Consider the following 19,300-nt stretch of genomic DNA (forward strand, 5'->3'; position numbering starts at 1 on the left):
AACTGTACACACGGTATTAGATACTGTGTACACCGCCTGCACTGTATTAGCAACTGTACTGTGGCTGCACTGTATTGTTTACTGTGTACACCACTAGAGGTGTAGTAGAAATTGTACACACTGTATTAGATACTGTGTACACCGCCTTCACTGCATAAGAAACTGTACAATGGCTGCACTGTACTTTATACTATGTACAGTACACCATCAGAAGTGTAGTAGAAACTTTACACACTGTATTAGATACTGTGTACACCGCCTGCACTGTATTAGCAACTGTACTATGGCTGCACTGTATTGTGTACTGTGTACATCACCAGAAGTGTAGTAGAAACTGTACACACGGTATTAGATACTGTGTACACCGCCTGCACTGTATTAGCAACTGTACTGTGGCTGCACTGTATTGTTTACTGTGTACACCACCAGAGGTGTAGTAGAAATTGTACACACTGTATTAGATACTGTGTACACCGCCTTCACTGCATAAGAAACTGTACAATGGCTGCACTGTACTTTATACTATGTACACCATCAGAAGTGTAGTAGAAACTTTACACACTGTATTAGATACTGTGTACACCACCTGCACTGTATTAGCAACTGTACTACGACTGCACTGTATTGTGTACACCACCAGAAGTGTAGTAGAAACTGTACACACTATGGGAGATACTGTGTACACCACCTGCATGGTATTAGAAACTGTACAATGGCTTCATTGTGTTTTATACTGTGTACACTGCCTGCACTGTATTAGCAACTGTACTACGACTGCACTGTATTGTGTACACCACCAGAATTGTAGTAGAAACTGTACACACTGTATTAGATACTGTGTACACCGCCTGCACTGTATTAGCAACTGTACTATGGCTGCACTGTATTGTGTACTGTGTACACCACCAGAATTGTAGTAGAAGCTGTACACACTGTATTAGATACTGTGTACACTGCCTGCACTGTATTAGCAACTGTACTACGACTGCACTGTATTGTGTACACCACCAGAAGTGAAGTGTAGTAGAAACTGTACACACTATATTAGATACTGTGTACACCGCCTGCACGGTATAAGAAATTGTACAACATCTGCACTGTATTTTATACTGTGCACACCACCAGAAGTATAGTAGAAACTGTACACACTGTATTAGATACTGTGTACACCACCTGCACTGTATTAGCAACTGTGCTATGGCTGCACTGTATTGTGTACTGTGTACACCACCAGAAGTGTAGTAGAAACTGTACACATTGTATTAGATACTGTGTACACTGCCTGCACTGTATTAGCAACTGTACCACGACTGCACCAGAAGTGTAGTAGAAACTGTACACACTATACGAGATACTGTGTACACCGCCTGCACTGTATAAGAAACTGTACAATGGCTTCACTGTATTTTATACTGTGTACATTGCCTGCACTGTATTAGCAACTGTACTACAACTGCACTGTATTGTGTACACCACTAGAATTTTAGTAGAAACTGTAAACACTGTCTTAGATACTGGTGTACACTGCTTACACTGTATTAGAAACTGTACTACGGCTGCACTGTATTGTGTACTGTGTACACCACCAGAAGTGTAGTAGAAACTGTAAACACTGTATTAGATACTGTGTACACTGCCTGCACTGTATTAGCAACTGTACTATGGGTGCACTTTTTTGTGTACTATGTACACCACCATAAGTGTAGTAGAAACTGTACACACTATGGGAGATACTGTGTACACCACCTGCATGGTATTAGAAACTGTACAATGGCTTCATTGTGTTTTATACTGTGTACACTGCCTGCACTGTATTAGCAACTGTACTACGACTGCACTGTATTGTGTACACCACCAGAATTGTAGTAGAAACTGTACACACTGTATTAGATACTGTGTACACCGCCTGCACTGTATTAGCAACTGTACTATGGCTGCACTGTATTGTGTACTGTGTACACCACCAGAATTGTAGTAGAAACTGTACACACTGTATTAGATACTGTGTACACTGCCTGCACTGTATTAGCAACTGTACTACGACTGCACTGTATTGTGTACACCACCAGAAGTGAAGTGTAGTAGAAACTGTACACACTATATTAGATACTGTGTACACCGCCTGCACGGTATAAGAAATTGTACAACATCTGCACTGTATTTTATACTGTGCACACCACCAGAAGTATAGTAGAAACTGTACACACTGTATTAGATACTGTGTACACCACCTGCACTGTATTAGCAACTGTGCTATGGCTGCACTGTATTGTGTACTGTGTACACCACCAGAAGTGTAGTAGAAACTGTACACATTGTATTAGATACTGTGTACACTGCCTGCACTGTATTAGCAACTGTACCACGACTGCACCAGAAGTGTAGTAGAAACTGTACACACTATACGAGATACTGTGTACACCGCCTGCACTGTATAAGAAACTGTACAATGGCTTCACTGTATTTTATACTGTGTACATTGCCTGCACTGTATTAGCAACTGTACTACAACTGCACTGAATTGTGTACACCACTAGAATTTTAGTAGAAACTGTAAACACTGTCTTAGATACTGGTGTACACTGCTTACACTGTATTAGAAACTGTACTACGGCTGCACTGTATTGTGTACTGTGTACACCACCAGAAGTGTAGTAGAAACTGTAAACACTGTATTAGATACTGTGTACACTGCCTGCACTGTATTAGCAACTGTACTATGGCTGCACTGTATTGTGTACTGTGTACATCACCAGAAGTGTAGTAGAAACTGTACACACGGTATTAGATACTGTGTACACCGCCTGCACTGTATTAGCAACTGTACTGTGGCTGCACTGTATTGTTTACTGTGTACACCACTAGAGGTGTAGTAGAAATTGTACACACTGTATTAGATACTGTGTACACCGCCTTCACTGCATAAGAAACTGTACAATGGCTGCACTGTACTTTATACTATGTACAGTACACCATCAGAAGTGTAGTAGAAACTTTACACACTGTATTAGATACTGTGTACACCGCCTGCACTGTATTAGCAACTGTACTATGGCTGCACTGTATTGTGTACTGTGTACATCACCAGAAGTGTAGTAGAAACTGTACACACGGTATTAGATACTGTGTACACCGCCTGCACTGTATTAGCAACTGTACTGTGGCTGCACTGTATTGTTTACTGTGTACACCACCAGAGGTGTAGTAGAAATTGTACACACTGTATTAGGTACTGTGTACACCGCCTTCACTGCATAAGAAACTGTACAATGGCTGCACTGTACTTTATACTATGTACACCATCAGAAGTGTAGTAGAAACTTTACACACTGTATTAGATACTGTGTACACCGCCTGCACTGTATTAGCAACTGTACTACGACTGCACTGTATTGTGTACACCACCAGAAGTGTAGTAGAAACTGTACACACTATGGGAGATACTGTGTACACCACCTGCATGGTATTAGAAACTGTACAATGGCTTCATTGTGTTTTATACTGTGTACACTGCCTGCACTGTATTAGCAACTGTACTACGACTGCACTGTATTGTGTACACCACCAGAATTGTAGTAGAAACTGTACACACTGTATTAGATACTGTGTACACCGCCTGCACTGTATTAGCAACTGTACTATGGCTGCACTGTATTGTGTACTGTGTACACCACCAGAATTGTAGTAGAAGCTGTACACACTGTATTAGATACTGTGTACACTGCCTGCACTGTATTAGCAACTGTACTACGACTGCACTGTATTGTGTACACCACCAGAAGTGAAGTGTAGTAGAAACTGTACACACTATATTAGATACTGTGTACACCGCCTGCACGGTATAAGAAATTGTACAACATCTGCACTGTATTTTATACTGTGCACACCACCAGAAGTATAGTAGAAACTGTACACACTGTATTAGATACTGTGTACACCACCTGCACTGTATTAGCAACTGTGCTATGGCTGCACTGTATTGTGTACTGTGTACACCACCAGAAGTGTAGTAGAAACTGTACACATTGTATTAGATACTGTGTACACTGCCTGCACTGTATTAGCAACTGTACCACGACTGCACCAGAAGTGTAGTAGAAACTGTACACACTATACGAGATACTGTGTACACCGCCTGCACTGTATAAGAAACTGTACAATGGCTTCACTGTATTTTATACTGTGTACATTGCCTGCACTGTATTAGCAACTGTACTACAACTGCACTGTATTGTGTACACCACTAGAATTTTAGTAGAAACTGTAAACACTGTCTTAGATACTGGTGTACACTGCTTACACTGTATTAGAAACTGTACTACGGCTGCACTGTATTGTGTACTGTGTACACCACCAGAAGTGTAGTAGAAACTGTAAACACTGTATTAGATACTGTGTACACTGCCTGCACTGTATTAGCAACTGTACTATGGGTGCACTTTTTTGTGTACTATGTACACCACCATAAGTGTAGTAGAAACTGTACACACTATGGGAGATACTGTGTACACCACCTGCATGGTATTATAAACTGTACAATGGCTTCATTGTGTTTTATACTGTGTACACTGCCTGCACTGTATTAGCAACTGTACTACGACTGCACTGTATTGTGTACACCACCAGAATTGTAGTAGAAACTGTACACACTGTATTAGATACTGTGTACACCGCCTGCACTGTATTAGCAACTGTACTATGGCTGCACTGTATTGTGTACTGTGTACACCACCAGAATTGTAGTAGAAACTGTACACACTGTATTAGATACTGTGTACACTGCCTGCACTGTATTAGCAACTGTACTACGACTGCACTGTATTGTGTACACCACCAGAAGTGAAGTGTAGTAGAAACTGTACACACTATATTAGATACTGTGTACACCGCCTGCACGGTATAAGAAATTGTACAACATCTGCACTGTATTTTATACTGTGCACACCACCAGAAGTATAGTAGAAACTGTACACACTGTATTAGATACTGTGTACACCACCTGCACTGTATTAGCAACTGTGCTATGGCTGCACTGTATTGTGTACTGTGTACACCACCAGAAGTGTAGTAGAAACTGTACACATTGTATTAGATACTGTGTACACTGCCTGCACTGTATTAGCAACTGTACCACGACTGCACCAGAAGTGTAGTAGAAACTGTACACACTATACGAGATACTGTGTACACCGCCTGCACTGTATAAGAAACTGTACAATGGCTTCACTGTATTTTATACTGTGTACATTGCCTGCACTGTATTAGCAACTGTACTACAACTGCACTGAATTGTGTACACCACTAGAATTTTAGTAGAAACTGTAAACACTGTCTTAGATACTGGTGTACACTGCTTACACTGTATTAGAAACTGTACTACGGCTGCACTGTATTGTGTACTGTGTACACCACCAGAAGTGTAGTAGAAACTGTAAACACTGTATTAGATACTGTGTACACTGCCTGCACTGTATTAGCAACTGTACTATGGGTGCACTTTTTTGTGTACTATGTACACCACCATAAGTGTAGTAGAAACTGTACACACTGTATTGGATGCTGTGTACACCACCTGCACTATATTAACAACTGTACTATGGCTGCACTGTATTGTGTACTGTGTACACCACCAGAAGTGTAGTAGAAATTGTACACACTGTATTAGATACTATGTGCACCGCCTGCACTGTATAAGACACTGTACAATGGCTGCACTGTATTTTATACTGTGTACACCGTCAGAAGTGTAGTAGAAACTGTACACACTGTATTAGATACTGTGTACACCACCTGCACTGTATTATGTACTATGGCTGCACTGTACTATGGCTGCACTGTATTGTGTACTGTGCACACCACCAGAAGTGTAGTAGAAACTGTACACACTGTATTAGATATTGTGTACACCACCTGCACTGTATTAGCAACTGTACTACAGCTGCACTGTATTGTGTACTTATTGTGTACTGTGTACACCACCAGAATTGTAGTAGAAACTGTACACACTGTCTTAGGTACTGTGTACACCACCTGCACTGTATTAGCAACTGTACTATGACTGCACTGTATTATGTATTGTGTACACCACCAGAAGTGTTGTAGAAATTGTACACACTGTATTAGATACTGTGTACACCGCCTGCACTGTATTAGCAACTGTACTATGGCTGCACTGTATTGTGTACTGTGTACACCACCAGAAGTGTAGTAGAAACTGTACACACTGTATTAGATACTGTGTACACCACCTGAAGAGTATTAGAAACTGTACACACTGTATTAGATACTGTGTACACCACCAGAAAAGTAGTAGAAACTGTACACACTGTATTAGATACTATGTACTGTACACTGCCTGGACTGTATTAGAAACTGTACTACAGCTGCACTGTATTGTGTACTGTGTACACCACCAGAAGTGTAGTAGAAACTTTGCACACTGTATTAGATACTGTGTACACAACCTGAAGTGTATTAGAAACTGTACACACTGTATTAGATACTGTGTACACCAACAAAAAAGTAGTAGAAACTGTACACATTGTATTAGATACTGTGTACACCACCTGCACTGTATTAGAAACTGTACTATGGCTGCACTGTATTGCGTACTGTGTACACCACCAGAAGTGTAGTAGAAACTGTACACACTGTATTAAATACTGTGTACACCACCCGAAGTGTATTAGAACTGTACACACTGTATTAGGTACTGTGTACACCACCTGAAGAGTATTATAAACTGTACACACTATATTAGATACTATGTACACCACCTGAAGAGTATTAGAAACTGTACACACTGTATTAGATACTGTGTACACCACCAGAAAAGTAGTAGAAACTTTAAACACTGTATTAGATACCATGTACATCGCCTGCACTGTATTAGCAACTGTACTATGGCTGCACTGTATTGTGTACTGTTCACACGACCACAAGTGTAGTAGAAATTGTACACATTGTATTAGATACTATTTACGCCGCCTGCACTGTATTAGAAACTGTGCAATGGCTGCACTGTATTTTATACTGTGTACACCACCAGAAGTGCAGTAGAAACTGTACAAACTGTATTAGATACTGTGTACACCACCTGCACCGTATTAGCAACTGTACTATGGCTGCACTGTATTGTGTACTGTGTACACCACCAGGAGTGTAGTAGAAACTGTACACACTGGTTTAGATAATGTGTACATCGCCTGCACTGTATTAGAAACTGTACAATGGCTGCACTGTATTTTATACTGTGCACACCACCAGAAGTGTAGTAGAAACTGTACACACTGTATTAGATACTGTGTACACCACCTGAAGAGTATTAGAAACTGTACACACTGTATTAGATACTGTGTACACCACCAGAAAAGTAGTAGAAACTGTACACACTGTATTAGATACTATGTACTGTACACTGCCTGGACTGTATTAGAAACTTTACTACAGCTGCACTGTATTGTGTACTGTGTACACCACCAGAAGTGTAGTAGAAACTTTGCACACTGTATTAGATACTGTGTACACAACCTGAAGTGTATTAGAAACTGTACACACTGTATTAGATACTGTGTACACCAACAAAAAAGTAGTAGAAACTGTACACATTGTATTGGATACTGTGTACACCACCTGCACTGTATTAGAAACTGTACTATGGCTGCACTGTATTGCGTACTGTGTACACCACCAGAAGTGTAGTAGAAACTGTACACACTGTATTAAATACTGTGTACACCACCCGAAGTGTATTAGAAACTGTACACACTGTATTAGGTACTGTGTACACCACCTGAAGAGTATTATAAACTGTACACACTATATTAGATACTATGTACATCACCTGAAGAGTATTAGAAACTGTACACACTGTATTAGATACTGTGTACACCACCAGAAAAGTAGTAGAAACTTTAAACACTGTATTAGATACCATGTACATCGCCTGCACTGTATTAGCAACTGTACTATGGCTGCACTGTATTGTGTACTGTTCACACGACCAAAAGTGTAGTAGAAATTGTACACATTGTATTAGATACTATTTACGCCGCCTGCACTGTATTAGAAACTGTGCAATGGCTGCACTGTATTTTATACTGTGTACACCACCAGAAGTGCAGTAGAAACTGTACAAACTGTATTAGATACTGTGTACACCACCTGCACCGTATTAGCAACTGTACTATGGCTGCACTGTATTGTGTACTGTGTACACCACCAGGAGTGTAGTATAAACTGTACACACTGGTTTAGATAATGTGTACATCGCCTGCACTGTATTAGAAACTGTACAATGGCTGCACTGTATTTTATACTGTGCACACCACCAGAAGTGTAGTAGAAACTGTACACACTGTATTAAATACTGTGTACACCACCTGAAGTGTATTAGAAACTGTACACACTGTATTAGATACTGTGTACACCACCAGAAAAGTAGTAGAAACTGTACACACTGTATTAGATACTAGACATGTGCATTCGTTTTCGTCCGAATGCATTTTTGTCTGAATTTCAGGTATTTTCATTTTAACAAACGATAACGGAAGTGCAGAATCCAAAAAACGAAAGATCCGACATAAACAAATGCTTTATTTTCATTTTCGTTGCTACAACAGTTCGATATAGATAGGAGATTTGACATGATGCTGACAATAACAATCTGTGTCTATCAAACCTGTGGTCGAATGTGCCAAACCTTAACTCTATTAGATCAAGATTATTCTACATAGAGAGAAAAGATTTGACATAGAGAGAAAAGATTTGAGGCAGAGAGAAAAGATTTGACGTAGGGGAGAAAAGATTACTGCTGGAATTGGGTGGGGGAAGTAAAATAAAAATAATGATGAATGTTATTGGCTGATTGTACCAAAGAGGTGGAGCAGTAAAATAGCTAGAACTAAGTACACATGTACTTTGGCTTATGGTGTCTGTTGAAAGTTCTAAGAAGATTCTACGGAGCAGGTAAACTATACGGCGTCGTACAGTTTAGCTGCTCCGTCGAATCTTCTTTGAACATTCGACAGACACCATAAGCCTTCAATGACAGATTCGACCTTAATTAATTTGGATTTTCTGACTAATGCAATTTTTAACGAAAAACTAAATAAATAAAAACAAATTTTGGGAGTAACTAAATAAATGTATGTAAATATTTCAGTGTGCACATGTCTATTAGATACTGTGTACACCACCTGAAGAGTATTATAAACTGTAAACACTGTATTAGATACTGTGTAAACCACCTGAAGAGTATTATAAACTGTAAACACTGTATTAGATACTGTGTACACCACCTGAAGAGTATTAGAAACTGTACACACTGTATTAGATAGTGTGTACAACGCCTGCAATTTTTAACGAAAAACTAAATGCATAAAAACGAATTTCGGGAGTAACTAAATAAATGTATGTAAATATTTCAGTGTGCACATGTCTATTAGATACTGTGTACACCACCTGAAGAGTATTATAAACTGTAAACACTGTATTAGGTACTGTGTACACCACCTGAAGAGTATTATAAACTGTAAACACTGTATTAGATACTGTGTACACCACCTGAAGAGTATTAGAAACTGTACACACTGTATTAGATACTGTGTACAATGCCTGCACTGTAGTAGAAACTTTAAACACTGTATTAGATACTGTGTACAACGCCTGCACTGTATTAGAAACTGTACTACGGCTACATTGTACTGTGTACACCACCAGAAGTGTAGTAAAAACTGTACACACTGTATTACATACTTTGTACACCACCTGAAGTGTATTAGAAACTGTACACACTGTATTAGATACTGTGTACACCACCAGAAAAGTAGTAGAAACTGTACACACTGTATTATATACTGTGTACACTGCCTGCACTGTATTAGAAACTGTACTATGGCTGCACTGTATTGTGTACTGTGTACACCACCAGAAGTGTAGAAGAAACTGTACACACTATATTAGATGCTGTATACACCACCTGAAGTGTATTAGAATCTGTACACCCTGTATTAGATACTGTGTACACCACCTGAAGTGTATTAGAAACTGTACACAAAGTATTATTATTATAGACAGGGCACTCAAGGCAGAGCAGCAGGAGGAAGAGGAGAACTTCCTTTCCTCTCGAGGACTGCTTTATACAGACACCATTCCACCCAGAGGACTCTGCTTCTTATGCATCCACAAACATGCGGTGCATGGGCTTCCTTACTCTTCAAAGCCTGCGAAAGGACCCCAGAATTTGTGTCAACAAGGATAAGGATCATTATTGGTTGGCCACCCTCCTTGACCACTGTTACAAGGGGAAAGTCTTGGAATTCATCCTGCTATCGCAGAGGGAGCAAAGGATGAAATATCTTGAGGACACCTTAAAGAGGAGTTTATGTAATGCCTTTCCCGACTCTGCTAGGTTATAGTCACATAGAAAAGCTAGTTTTGAGGCTTCTGTTGGTCAAAGGAGGAGTGGTGGAGAAAGGGGCCGCCAATTTTTTTTTGTCCTCAGCGCCCAGGGCTGTCAGCTTCCATATCCCATTGGTAGCATCTGCATCATATGATGGAAGATTATCTAGGGGCAAAAACAGACTTGGAGAGCTTTCCCATAGATGACCCTGGGTTACTGGGTCATGGGAATTGACCACTGGCCAGAACTTGTTCAGTATGCAATTTAGATTTGGAATGCATTATGGGATATTTAGCGGAGCAATTCCCACTGAAAATCCATAAAGCTCAAATTGAATCCAAATGTCCAAACAGCCACATTTATAACTCAATTTTTTTATTACTACTTAAGTTTACATTTACTTATACTGCTGTATACATTGTGCAAAAACCAAACTTAGGAATATTTATAGTCATAATTTGCAACTTCTACTGCCCTCCATTCCAATATGCCTTATATGCCTATCCCAGGTCATAGAGTAGATTAGGGGTGCCCTGTTTACCTAGATTGTGTGGTGATGATTATTGAAAGGTATAACTCTTTGGGAGGCTGTAGAAATGTATATATTTATTGAACTGGATACACACTGCGTATTCCTGAAAAAAAAATATTCCTAACTGGAAAATACATATTGCTAATATGGTAATTTTAAATATAAATATAAAAAAAAATCAAAAGACAGCAGTGAACTTTGCAAAGAAAAAAGGTTATGACAGCAATACTGTAGAAATCTTTTCAAAAATTACATATATTATACTTGGAAAGGTCAGCTTAAAATGAAATGCTTACAAATCCAAAAAAGGAAGATTAATGCAAAGCATTATGTAAACCATATTTGTAATGTAACCTGTGACATGATTTACATGCACTTTGTACTGTGCAAGAAAAAAAGGACCCAGTGTAAAAAAAATTTATATATATATATATATATATATATATATATATATATATATATATATATATATATATATATATATATATATTATAAACATCAATTTTCATTGTCTTTGTATTTTAGTCCTGACAGGCATACAAAAAACAATAAGCCTTTAAGAGTTTGTAAAACATTACTTAGTCATTTTACATCAATCAGTACATTTGAGATAAAACTGTAAAGTAATTTGTGTGGACTAGAGATTAAACTAACCAGAGAACTTTTATGAGAAATAAGCATTTTGTTATATAATGCTTTTTTGTATAGTACAAGTACAGTTTGGGAGATTTAGACTCTTTTAACATATCTTTTTATGCATTTTAATGAAACCATAGATTTTTGGGCAATTAACCGACCTCTTTAAATACAGAGTAGAAAGAAAAGCATTACTAATGTGTAGTGATGAGTTAATGTGCTTGGGTTTGATTCACTCTGTTTGTCAATCCAGAAAATGCAAACCTCATTGAAGTCGATGAGGGAGAATACATTTTGAAAATCAATTTTCATTTTCAAGGTCAATAGAAAATGGATTTTCAAACAAAGGGTATCTCATTGTAGCTAGCATTAATAGGCCAGGACTAAGAGTTGGAAATAGCAGACGCAATAGATCTAAAAGATATGGGAATCTTTAAACTTCTCCTTAAGAAAAAACATAAAGCCCCCCCCCTTCGCTATAGTTGCTAAATGGTGGGAAAATATGTTTCATAGCATAGCTTGCCTTTTTTCAGTGCAGAATCATGCTATATTGTCTACAAACTTTAAATACATTTGAACAGAAAGTGCATAGAAACACTTCAAAATTACATTCCTATTTCTAGAGATAAGGCAGTTGTTATGCTGAAATAAAAATTATAGTGCCCTATTTCAGAGACAATAGGCAAACATATAGCACAGTGGCTGGGGAGTATGCTAACAGTTTAATTGGGAATCAATGCAAGTGGGAGAGATGAGTATTTGTTTTCCAGAAAGAAAATTAGAATGTATTATTTCAGAGACAGCAGTTAGAAATATTGTAAAAACTTGCTGCACATTCTGTAAGCATTTTGTATCTGACCGCAATGCCAGGAGAGTCAAAGTTTTTTTTCAATGTACAATAAAAATTGTACAAGTAGAAAAATATAGTGCTGCACTCCTTATACTAATAATGAATAAAAGCTGTTTTGTAACCACAATTAAGTAAGGGCCCTCAAAGAGTAAGAAATGACACCATAGTGATCTTCCATCATACATTGAATGGAAGAGAAGTCAATGTAGGCTCATGTACAAATAATCCATTCTTGTTCATACATTACGGGACACAGAGCCTTTGATAGTTACTTAGTGGGTTAGATACTGTAGTCACCATCAGGTGATTGGACACTGGCAACCCTAATTACAAGGTGAGTTCCTCCCCTATATAACCCCTCCCATCTGGAGAGTAGGGATGAGCCGAACACCCCCCGTTCGGTTTGCACCAGAACTTGCGAACAGGCAAAACTTGTTTGAACATTTGTCCATGGGACACAAACATGAATAATCAAAGGTGCTAATTTTAAAGGCTTATATGCAAGTTATTGTCATAAAAAGTGTTTGGGGACCCGGGTCCTGCCCCAAGGGACATGTATCAATGCAGAAAAAAATTTTTAAACGGTCATTTTTTTGGGAGCAGTGATTTTTTTAATGCTTAAAGTGAAACAATAAAAATGAAATATTCCTTTAAATTTTGTGCCTGGGGATTGTCTATAGTATGCCTGTAAAGTGTCACATTTTTCCCATGTTTAGAACAGTACCACAGCAAAATGACATTTCTAAAGGAAAAATTGTCATTTAAAACTGATCGTGGCTGTAATGAATTGTTGGGTCTCGAAGTTTTAAAAATGGCCGTTTTTTCAGGAGCAGTGGTTTTAATAATGCTTAAAGTGAAACAATAAAAGTGTAATATTCCTTTAAATTTTGTACCTGGGGGGTGTCTATAGTATGCCTGTAAAGGGGCGCACATTTCATGTGTTTAGAACAGTCTGACAGCAAAATGAAATTTCAAAGGAAAAAAGTCATTTAAAACTACTCGCAGCTATTAATGAATTGCCGGTCCTACAATACACATAAAAGTTTATTGATAAAAATTGCATGGGAATTCCCCACAGGGGAACCCCGAACCAAAATTGAAAAATAAATGACGTGGGGGTCCCTCTAAATTCCATACCAGGCCCTTCAGGTCTGGTATGGATATTAAGGGGAACCCCAGCCAAAATTTAAAAAAAATGGCGTGGGGTCCCCCAAAAATCCATACTAGACCCTTATCCAAGCACGCAACCTGGCAGGCTGTAGAAAAAGAGGGGGGACGAGAGAGCACCCCCCTCCTGAACCATGCCAGGCCACATGCCCTCAACATTGGGAGGGTGCTTTGGGATAGCCCCCCAAAACACCTTGTCCCCATGTTGATGGGGAGGGGGGTGGGTTTACCAGGTGGCACCGCCCCCCGTTATTTAAGAACCGTCAGAAGAGGAGAAGCGTCACACAGCGGGAGCCTCCCTCCATGCCATCATGGATGCGGAGCGGCTCGAGGAGAAGAAGGGAAGAAGACACCGCGGATGAAGATGCAGGACAAGAACACCGGAGGAAGAACCAGAAGAACCAGAAGAACCAGAAGAAGAAGAAGATGGAGGAAGAAACCGAAGGAAGATAGAAGATAGAAGAAAGAAGAAGCATTTAAATAAAGGAATTGTCAAAAACTGTCTCTTGTCATTTTTAACATTTTTGACAGTTTTTTGTAAAATGGTAGGGGTACTTTTGTACCGTCTTACCATTTCACACAGGGGGGAGGGCCGGGATCTGGGTGTCCCCTTGTTAAAGGGGGCTTCTAGATTCTGATAAGCCCCCCACCCACAGACCCCCACAACCACCGGGCAAGGGTTGTGGGGATGAGGCCCTTGTCCCCATCAACATGGGGACAAGGTGCTTCGGGGGGCTACCCCAAAGCACCCTCCCAATGTTGAAGGCATGTGGCCTGGTACGGTTCAGGAGGGGGGGCGCTCTCTCATCCCCCTCTTTTCCTGCGGCCTGCCAGGTTGCGTGCTCAGATAAGGTCCGGTATGGATTTTTGGGGGGGCCCCACGCCATTTTTAAAAAAAAATTTTGGTTCGGGGTTCCCCTGTGGGGAATTCCCATGCCGTTTTTATCAATGAACTTTTATGTGTATTATCGGACCGGCAATTCATTAATAGCCGCGAGTAGTTTTAAATGACTTTTTTTCCTTTGAAATGTCATTTCGCTGTCAGACTGTTTAAAAACACGGGAAACATGTGCCCCTTTACAGGCATACTATAGACACCCCCCAGGTACGAAATTTAACCACTTAAGGAACAGCCTTGTTTTGGATTTTATGTGTTTACATGTTTAAAACAGTTTTTTTTTGCTAGAAATTGCACCCGCTCGTGGAATGGCGTCAAACTTTTACCCTCAAAAATCTCCATAGGCGACGTTTAAAAAATTCTGCAGGTTGCAGATTTTGTAGTACAGAGCAGGTCTAGGGCTAGAATTATTGCTCTTGCTCTACCGGTCGTGGCGATACCTCACATGTGTGGTTTGACCACCGTTTTCATATGCAGGCGCTACTCACGTGTGCGTTCGCTTCTGCACTCGAGCTCGTCGGGACGGGGGGTTTTTAAAATTTTTTTTATTTTTATTATTTATTTTACATTATTTTATTTATTTTTACACTGTTTTTTTTAAAAAAAATGTGTCACTTTTATTCCTATTACAAGGAATGTAAACATCCCTTGTAATAGAAAAAAGCATGACAGGACCTCTTAAATATGACATCTGGGGTCAAAAAGACCTCAGATCTCATATTTACACTAAAATGCAATAAAAAAAAAGAAGTCATTTAAAAAAATGACATTTGAAAAAATGTGCCTTTAAGAGGCGTGGACGGAAGTGACGTTTTGACGTCGCTTATGCCCAGCAGTGTCATAGAGATGAGTGGGTGCCATCTTAGCCTCACTCACCTTCAGGCACAGGACAGGGACAGATGCGATCATCTCTGCCGCTACCGACGGCTCCGGTAAGCGGTGGAGGGCACCGGATCGTGGCGGGAGGGGGGCCCTCTCCCGCCACCGATAAAAGTGATCTTGCGGTGAATCCACCGCAGGGACCACTTTTATCTGAAAGCTGGCTGACGAAAATGGGGATACCGGGTGTGACAGACCTAGCCGGGAGAGAGACTTTTGGAGGGGACTGAATGCTAGCCTCTTGCCAATCGATCATGGGCCCTGGCATTTGGGGGAATGGTGCTCTTTGTGAGCTGTATGCCTGGGGACCCTTGAGGTGGTATTACTGTGGATTCAGGTCCTGGTCCCCCAGGACACACAGACTCTGGGGACCCTGGATTTGCCATATTAGAAATTGTGGCTGATTCATAATGCTGGGACAAATACTGTTAGGAGATGCTGATGTCAATTCCAGCACCTATCTGTCTGTTGCCTGCTAGAATGTGTATTGTAAATAAGTCTCTAGTATGGGATCTAAGAGTGATTAGATCCCCATTGTTGTTTGTGTTAATTAACTCTGCTATTGTGATAATGTTGATTGGGTTTTCTGAGCTACAAGATGGCCAGTCTGGCCTAAAGGTCATGTCTGAGTCATCTAGGCTGTCTAAAGGGATTAGTTAATTAGCCCATTTTAATTAGGTTTCTGGTCACAGGTGTATGTTCAGAGTAATATGAGCCGGAGGTACGCACCTCCTCTTTTATTGTATAAAAGAGCCTGTATTTTTCAATAAGAGAGATTCCTGGTTGAACTTACATACAGCCTGCCTGGTGTTTGTTCTGAGCTACACAACTGGATTAGAACGGCACATAGCTGTAGATCTAGTCCCGGAGCCTCGGATGACTGAACCTTCAGATGTTGCGATCTGCAATCTGATTCTATAGCTGCAGAGCAGTGTCAGGAGAGTGGAACCGAGCAAGCAGGGGCTCGTTACATTGGTTGGCAGCAGTGGGATTTGCTCTCCAGTTACTCCAAACCAGCTTACAGGGGAGCCACGCTGAAAGACTTACTTGAGAGCCGTGGAGAGAATGGTGGGATCGTGCTTCCTTGCCGTGAACACATCCAAACCATCACCTGGATCCCAGGTCCAGATAGCAGGAGAGGAGAGGTACAGATACCAGCCACCACGGAAGAGGAATTCAGAAGGAGGTTGCGAGAGATGCAGATACAGCACAGAGGACCAGTATCAGAGCAGGTCCTGCTAGGATGGTTTGATTCTATCCGCTGCAAACTTTGGAAGGAAGCACTAGCCCGTGAGCAGCGAAACCAGGAAAAAGTTCTCCCCTCCATCCATGTAAGGTACTGGTCGCAGTATGAAGTGCGAATACTGTTATTGGGGGAACAGCCGAACCAGGAGTGGACAGCCGAGTTAAGCAGGCTGATCTGGGTAGAAATGCGGTTGGATGAGAGCTACAGAGCCCTCCGGTGGTATGTAGCCCAAGTATGCCCATGGACAGTGGATGACAGCCCCACGGAAGGCTTTGACTATGATGGCCTGGGATTGTTATACTGGAGGCTGTCTGGGGACCCTGACTTTGGGAGTGATCGGGAGTGGCATTTAGAGGAAATAATGAAGCACAGAGAGGGAAGACTGAATGTCTCAGAAGTGCACTGGGCACAGGAAGATTTGAAGTTTCAGGAATGGGAGCTTGAGATGACCTACAGACAGCTGCTAGACTCCGCTCAGCAGCAGGGTGGTGCTCCCTTTGCCTGGGACTATCAGGAAATACCAGTTGACAACTCTGAAATCCTGAAGAGTTGACAATGTAGCAGAGTAACAGTGTGCTTTGCCAACCTGTCCCCACAGCTAGGGAGGCGGAGGTCTTATGGCAGATGCAGCAAGTGCTGACTGACCTTGATGATCCTGTTTCTGCATGGGATGATCTTGGATGGAGGAATGTGCCTGTCCAGCAGCATGCCAGAGAATCGGCAGTGGAAAATCTGAAGATTGCCGTCCCCAAACCTGAAGTGCTGACAACAGGGCAGAGCTCTGCTAACCTCTGACCAGCACTGATAGCATCTTCTGGGTTCCACGGAGAGGAGATGGTGAACCTTTATCCCCAGACACCAGTTGCAGAGACAGGGGATTTGATAGACTTTTCTGCTGAGGAAGAACAACCTGGTGAGCCTCCAGCAGAAGAAGAACTGTTACTAGGGCCAAACTTGACTGTGCTCTGCCCAGCACTGATAGCATCTTCTGGGTTCCACGGAGAGGAGATGGTGAACCTTTATCCCCAGACACCAGTTGCAGAGACAGGGGATTTCATAGACTTTTCTGCTGAGGAAGAACAACCTGGTGAGCCTCCAGCAGAAGAAGAGCTGTTATTAGGGCCAAACTTCACTGTGCTCTGCCCAGCACCAAAAGAAGTATCTGTGAAGTTACAAGGAACTTCCCCAGCTGAAGCGCTGGCAACCGGACAGAGGGTCCAAGACCTCTGCCCCACACCTGTGGCAGTTTTGGAGGCTCAGGGTGAGAAGGTGGCAATCACTTCCCAGCAGCAGATACAGGGGGAGAAGGGAGAGGAGGTGTGTGTTGTCCCTCCCCAACAGTTGGCCAGGGTGGAGGAAGTGGTCTTTCCTCCCCAGCAAAGATCCATGCACCTGGGAGACAGTACCACAGACATATCGTCCCAACATCCAGATGAGGGAATGGAAAAGGAAGCAGCCGGCTCACCTCCCCAATGGCAGCTACACAGTTTGGGAGTGGAGGAAGCCAGCCTCCTGCCCCAACGGTTAGCTGGAGCGGAGCATGCGGAGTCCCCAGCAGAAGTGCTGACAACAGGGCAGAGTGCTACCAACCTCTGCCCAGCACCGGCAACAACTACAGAGTTCCAGGGAGGTGGGGCAGTCAGCCTCCCTCCCCAACAGTTAGCCGGAGCAGATGGTGTAGGGTTTCCAGCAGAAGGGCTGGCAACAGGGCTGAGTACTGCTGGACTCTGCCCTCAACTAACAGAGGATGGATTTCCTGTGAAGGTGGATAGGACTTCAGTCTCCACATGTATACCCCAGGGATGCTGGGAAGGCAGCCCAGATCCCCACCAGCATGACGGAGTGAGCCCAGACACCCTGTCTTCTCTCCAGCGGCAGAAAGGACTCCAGGGAGAAGGGCCAGTCCAGGCCTTTCCCCAGCTGCAGATGTGTTCTCTGAGAAAAGCAGAGGTTGGCTGGGTGAGTAATGCTTTGTTTGGAACAATTTGTTTGGGGTACTGTGTGGGTACAGGCATTAGAGGACTGGAACTACTGACTAACTTCAGAGTCAACCCGTCTGGGGTCTCCTCCTGTGTTAGTCTCCTGCCGAAAGGGGAGAAATGTGACAGACCTAGCCAGGAGAGAGACTTTTGGAGGGGACTGAATGCTAGCCTCTAGCCGATCGATCGTGGGCCCTGGCATTTGGGGGAACGGTGCTCTTTGTAAGCTGTATGCCTGGGGACCCTTGAGGTGGTATTACTGTGGATTCGGGTCCTGGTCCCCCAGGACACACAGACTCTGGGGACCCTGGATTTGCCATATTAGAAATAGTGGCTGATTCATAATGCTGGGACAAATACTGTTAGGAGATGCTGATGTCAATTCCAGCACCTGTCTGTCTGTTGCCTACTAGAATGTATATTGTAAATAAGTCTCTAGTGTGGGATCTAAGAGTCATTAGATCCCCATTGTTGTTTATGTTAATTAACTCTGCTATTGTGATAATGTTGATTGGGTTTTCTGAGCTACAAGACGGCCAGTCTGGCCTAAAGGTCATGTCTGAGTCATCTAGGCTGTCTAAAGGGATTAGTTAATTAGCCCATTTTAATTAGGTTTCTGGTCACAGGTGTATGTTCAGAGTAATATGAGCCGGAGGTACGCACCTCCTCTTTTATTGTATAAAAGAGCCTGTACTTTTCAATAAGAGAGAT

This window comes from Aquarana catesbeiana, linkage group LG01 (genome assembly GCF_042186555.1).
Source record: "Aquarana catesbeiana isolate 2022-GZ linkage group LG01, ASM4218655v1, whole genome shotgun sequence".
Classification (NCBI taxonomy): Eukaryota; Metazoa; Chordata; class Amphibia; order Anura; family Ranidae; genus Aquarana; species Aquarana catesbeiana.